At 43.4% G+C, this 6,144-nt stretch overlaps 1 long non-coding RNA gene across 4 annotated transcripts; it reads left to right on the top strand.

The window, feature by feature from the left end:
* The first annotated feature begins 3,371 nt into the window (after positions 1-3,371).
* Positions 3,372-5,802, top strand: LOC135746463 (uncharacterized). Of its 4 annotated transcripts, none has more exons than XR_012337266.1 (4): positions 3,372-4,535; positions 4,723-4,819; positions 4,865-5,240; positions 5,421-5,802. It is a non-coding gene; the product is annotated as an uncharacterized lncRNA (long non-coding RNA). The 4 variants fall into 4 exon arrangements; XR_012337267.1 differs by having other exon boundaries at positions 3,372-4,819; positions 4,865-4,959; positions 5,005-5,240; XR_012337265.1 differs by lacking the exon at positions 4,723-4,819.
* Positions 5,803-6,144: the final 342 nt, after the last annotated feature.

Raw genomic sequence — 6,144 nt, 5'->3', positions numbered from 1 at the left:
GTAATGGTGGACTATTTATTGAAGTGGCCTGAAGCCTATCCATTAAAGTCCAATAGTGCAGCAGAGGTCACAGAGTGCATTGTTTATTTATTTATTACAAATTTGGAGACACAAAAAGACTCACTCAGACAGATCAGGGAATAGAATTTGTAAACAACACTTTGCTTTAAAGTTCATATGACCATAATGAATCCTCTGACCAATGGCCTTGTAGACAGATTGAATGGCACAATACAAAGATATGTTGTGTACTAGCCATCATGCAGCGCTGCAAGAACCGACAGGCAGATGACATCACACCATGAGAGCGATTAGATGGTAAACAGCTATGTATGCTTTCGAATTGCTCTCACGGTTCTTTGATATCATCCGCATGTCGGTTCTTGTGGTACCAGCTGAAATCAAACACACCATTAACACAATCTCAATTAAAACATTTTAGTACTGTGTGTCACTATTGCTTCCCTACTGAAAAATCCAGCCAAGACCATCATAAGCTGGTAGCTGGTTTAAGGTGGAAGGAGCTGGTTAAGCTGGTCCTCCCAGCCTGGCAAAGCTGGCCAAGATGGTGGGTCAGCTGGTCTTCTAGCCTGACCAGCTAAGTCCACCTAGACCAGCTTAAAAAGTGTCCAAAACACAGCTTGAAGAGACCAAAACACAGCTTGCTAAACCAGCAATACCAGCAAAAACCAAACTGGGAGACCAGCTAAAACAGCTCACCAGCTTAAGTTGGTCTAAGCTGGTTTCTTCAGTAGGGTCGCACACTAGCTCTGTAGTTTGTAGCTCGAGCTCCGGCTTCTGTAAACAATAACTCCACCGTCTTTGATTTGATTGACCATCATATCATTTAGACTTTGACGAGCGCTTTCATATGATGATTGAGACATGCCAGATAGAGAAGGCATTGTAGACTATTTACAGTTAAGCATAGAGATTGCTTGATATGTTCTAATTTTGTTTAATATCCGTGTCTAATCACACATCGTCGCTGTCCGATGAAAACTACGTATGTCCATTTTGCCGATTTTGAGATTTTTCGACGGATTGAATTTCCAGGTTCATTTCTGTATACAGTATGCTTCACATATCTAAATGGTCAATGAAAAGTGGTGAAATCATATCATCTGATTTTCACATATATCCATTTGGTGTCAAAGCTGTCAATCACGCTGTGTATCTCCCGCCCTGTGGAAGCATCTCGCCGGTCTCGTGAAGTTAAATCGAAGCTCGGCACTGGAAAGCCGAATAAACATAGCCTGGTGAGACAATGACTTTCCTTCATTGAGGTAAACGTTTCACCCCTGACGCCAGACGTACGTCTAGGAGTGACAAAAATACGGTAGGACTGTGCAAACAAAGTATCTGTCTAGCACGGGTGTAGGCAAGTTCGGTCCTACAGAGCCGCGGTCCTGCAGAGTTTAGTTCCAACCCTAATCAAACACACCTGAACAAGCTAATCAATGTCTTTAGGATTTAGACAGCAGGTTAGATTATCAGTGCTTAGGCTAAAATATGCAGGACTGCGGCTCTCTAGGACCGAACTTGCCTACCCCTGGTCTAGCATTACCATGTCAGTGTATTGATTCATTGTCCCTTCATAGTTTGCAAGAGACATTTAAATAAATGTATAATTAATATTAAATAAACTAAGCGTATTTAATAAACTAAGACGTAGGCCCTTTAATAAACTGAGCGTTATCATCTGTCAATATGAAACGCGACTTGGCCATTCTAATTAATGATCGGAAGAACGCGTATTGACCACCGTTACCGTAAAATATGCACGTATGTCCATTTAAACTCAATTTTGGTCAAATGTGGATTATATCATTACACTGGAAAGAATATGGTTACATGTAAAGATGCTGTACCAAGTATGACAACGCTACATTCAACTGCTTTTGAAATACAGTGTTTTTTTTTCACTTCCTGAAAAGTAATCGTTTTGGACATACGTGAGTTTCATCGGGCAGCGACAATATGTTTGACTGTTTTAATTGACCTAAAACATAGAACGATTAATAAAGGTCCAACACTTAACATAATACAACTGACATATCCAAAGTTAGTGATAAGGACTTACCAGTCGCAATTTAGATTTTGATGCCCACTTACTGTGTTGTTTACAGTAATTTAGGGACGTCTGGTTTATAAGATTTGTTGCTACTTCACCATACGCATTGTTATTTTTGTGTATCGCTCTAGCACCCAGAACTTTTTTTCACATTTGAATTCCCCACATGTAATGACTGAGGACTTAAGCTAGTTTGCTATGAAAAACCAATCATAGCAGTGGGCGTTTACTTCCAAGTCTTCAATGTGGCCCGCCCTCCAAAACAAAGCAAGCTAGGGTCAAAATAGCCTATTTCTTATTGTTTTTGAAGTAAAAACCAAGGTAATGTCACAAGTAGATGTCAGACAACAGTATAAAACCATTAAAACCGTCGATTCACTGCACTTTTAAAGCAATAATAAAAGCCAGAGCTGCGGCTGTAGTAGACTTAAATTTAAAGTTTAAAGGAGAGAGCAAATGTTATTTCATATAAAAGCTTAATTCTATGATTATTAAATATTATTATGAAGCCCCTATAACTATTAGATTAAAACAATATTATCTTAACCAAATTGTTTATTACATTAAGCAATTAAGGCAGTAAAAATTGTTTTCTTTTGTCAAAAATGGAGGACATGATGACAGTACGAGTGACAGGGGATGTCTGTGATCATGTACATCACCAAAGACTGGTGAACACTGCAAAAGACCATAATGATATATTTATTTTGATTTCAAACAACTGTGAATGAACACATTAGCTGCTACCTTTAATATATGTTTTAATTAATTGTATTGAATTAATATAATATTTTGTTAAGTCATAGCCTAGTGGTTAGAGAGTCAGGCTTGTAACGTGAAATTTGCCGATTGGAGTCTCATGGCTCGCAGGTTGCAACTGCGGTACCGTTGAGCAAGGCACCTTAACCTAATTGCTCCTCGGGTGCTGTAGGGATAGCTGGCCAATGCTCCGCGTGTTAAATGCAGAGGTCAAATTTCGTGTATGGGTTGCTAAAATAAAAAGTTAATGTCATTTTCTTTATTTTTTAATTACTAAAATACTTAAAATACGTTGCTTGTAAAGTCTGTTGTTGAGCCACAGTACACATGCATGTGTGCATCAGGATATCACCACCTCCACCTTCTTTTGATGAAAAACCCTGCTTCTGATTTGTAAAAAAAAATTTAAGTGTTCCCTTGGAAACGACATTATACTTTTAAAATGCATACATAAGATGGTACATAATACATAGCTTAAGTGTATTGTATATAAAGTAGTATGTCATTTGGGATGCAACTGCTGTTTGAGGAAATGTCACGGGGTGACGATCTTTCAGGGCGGAACCAAAAGTTGAGGAAGTTTTGGTTCCGCCCGGATGTTTCCGTCCAGACCGGAAAGACGGGAACACCGGACATCCGGCAGATTCGCGGAGGCTGTAATCAGCCGATTGGGCACAGCTGTGCCTAGTTGAAGAGATCGCCGGGCAATTGGATGATTGAGGAACAGAGAGGAGTATATAAAGCACAGTTAGAACACAGTTAGGTGTGCTTAGTGTGTGCTGGGAAACGGAGCTGTGCTCATTGTTGGACGTGGTGGTTGTTTGTGTTTCTCTCTCTCCCTCTCTCTCGTTGTAAATCTTTATTGTGGACCTGCTGGAGTGAACAGGAAAACCCTATGGGCAGGAAGGAACGCTGTTCTAACCAATACTGAAGGAGTAAAGCAGGAAGAAAAATTGACCTTCTGGTACAACGTAAACAAAGGCTATTCGCCGTGAGTATACCCTTTTCTGTGTGGAGTAACTGGCAAAAGTTAACTTGTGTAACTATTGGAAACCTCCAGGAGAAGGAGGGCGGCCCTACCCCTATAAGAGTGTGGTGGGCGAGCCGTGAGAAGTCAAACTTCAAACAGCCGCCGCAACGAGACTTATTGTGGTCGTATTTCCCATCGCCTTATCGTAGCCCAAGCGCAGTGGAGGACACCGGGCGCTTCCCTTGTTGTGGTGCACTTATAGTGTGGTGAGTGAGACTGTGTAATAAATCTTTTTCACGTTTGGAGTGGTGCTGTGTATTGCTGTGGGTTGCTGTGTGTCTTGTAGACGAAGCCCCGCATCATCCAATTTCTTCCACTGGGCAGAGGACGGAGAGGCCAACGACTACAGAAATCACTGTTATTATACGTAGTGTGCTGTTTGGAGTACGAAGGGACACAGACTGAGAGCTGTCCGTGACCGTGAGTAAACCATTGGAAACTTTCGTGGTGTATACTTACCTGTGTCTGTTTTGTCGCAGAGTCAGAGGCGAAAGGGTCCGCCGCCCCGTGGTCTCTACGAAAAGGGCGCCCCCGTCTAGGAATCGATCGGCCCATGGGCATTGGAGATAGGGCAGCGCTCGACCCGGTGAAGTGGTGTGGGACCTTTTCGCCCCTCTGCTGACCTACGGAGGAGAACCATAACTACCCAGAAAGCTGTAAACAGCAGAGCCGGTGAGGAATACTTGAAGTCTCAGTAACAGTGTCTTTGTGTCCTAGCGACCACCTGTGTAGAGAGAGAGAGAACGAGAGTGAATCATTGAAGAGCAAACTGTGGACGTGATACCTACCCAGAAAGCTGTAAACAGCAGAGCCGGTGAGAAATACGTGAAGTCTCAGTAACAGTGTCTTTGTGTCCTAGCGACCACCTGTGGAGAGAGAGAGAGAACGAGAGTGAATCATTGAAGAGCAAACTGTGAACGTGATACTTACCCAGAAAGCTGTAAACAGCAGAGCCGGTGAGAAATACTCGAAGTCTCAGTAACAGTGTCTTTGTGTTCTAGCGGCCACCTGTGGAGAGAGAGAGAACGAGAGTGAATCATTGAAGAGCAAACTGTGAACGTGATACCTACCCAGAAAGCTGTAAACAGCAGAGCCGGTGAGAAATACTCGAAGTCTCAGTAACAGTGTCTTTGTGTTCTAGCGGCCACCTGTGGAGAGAGAGAGAACGAGAGTGAATCATTGAAGAGCAAACTGTGAACGTGATACCTACCCAGAAAGCTGTAAACAGCAGAGCCGGTGAGAAATACTCGAAGTTTCAGTAACAGTGTCTTTGGGTCCTAGCGGCCACCTGTGGAGAGAGAACAGGACGAGAGTGAATCATTGAAGAGCAAACTGTGAACGTGATACCTACCCAGAGAGCTGTAAGCAGCAGAACCGGTGAGCAATACCCGAAGTCCAAGTAACAGTGTCATTTGTGTCCTAGTGGCCGCCTGTGGAGAGCAAGGAGAAACAATTGGAGAACAGACTGTGAAACGTGATACCTACCCAGAGAGCTGCAAGCAGCAGAGCCGGTGAGAAACACCTCAAGTGCAAACTAACAGTGCTTTTGTGTCGCAGTGACTATCTGTGGGGCACAAGGCGAACGTGGGCGGACGTACGACAGGGAACGTAAGGGCACGTGGGGCGAGGACCCCCTGCCGACCCGAGGAAAGATACACCGACAGTGGAGATCCTCCTTACCAGTCACACCAAAATTATTCTGCCTCCAGGACGGAAGAAGGAGGGCGCCACGGTTAGCAGGGTCCAGGCCGGAGCCTGACGTTTCCCTTTCTCCCCCGGCTTATGGTGGTTGGCACCCCTGTTGCCCTTGGCCTGTCTGCCCGTGGCTGCAGTCTCCCTGGAGGGAGACGAAGAGACCTATTAGTTTTAAATTCCCCTTTCCCCCAAATTCCCAGTTCTTTTAGATATTTAAACTAAATAAAGCTTGTTTTAAATTTTACTTACCTGTTCCCGTGTTTGTCTGGTCATTGGGTTGGCTTTGGGGACCTCCTCGAGGTGGGAGTTGCAAAGGGGCGTGGCTTTAGTTAAAATAGCCAGCCCCTGGTGGTGACAGAAAGACAAACTGATTCCAAAACAAATGAAACAATTCCATTTGGTGCAGTTGATATTGCATACTTCAGCTGTGTTACATATTGAACAGACTGCACTTATATCCCTCACAGATGCATATTTCTTGGCGTCAAATTGAATAAAGTATCCATTCAGACTACAGTCTGTGGACCCTATTACTTAATGAGCTAAAACTTTGTTGTTATGTAACAGATGATTGTATGACACATGC

Source organism: Paramisgurnus dabryanus, chromosome 9 (genome assembly GCF_030506205.2).
Source record: "Paramisgurnus dabryanus chromosome 9, PD_genome_1.1, whole genome shotgun sequence".
Lineage (NCBI taxonomy): Eukaryota > Metazoa > Chordata > Actinopteri > Cypriniformes > Cobitidae > Paramisgurnus > Paramisgurnus dabryanus.
The sequence above is the reverse complement of the archived record's forward strand: the minus strand, read 5'-3'. Positions and strand labels throughout refer to the sequence as shown.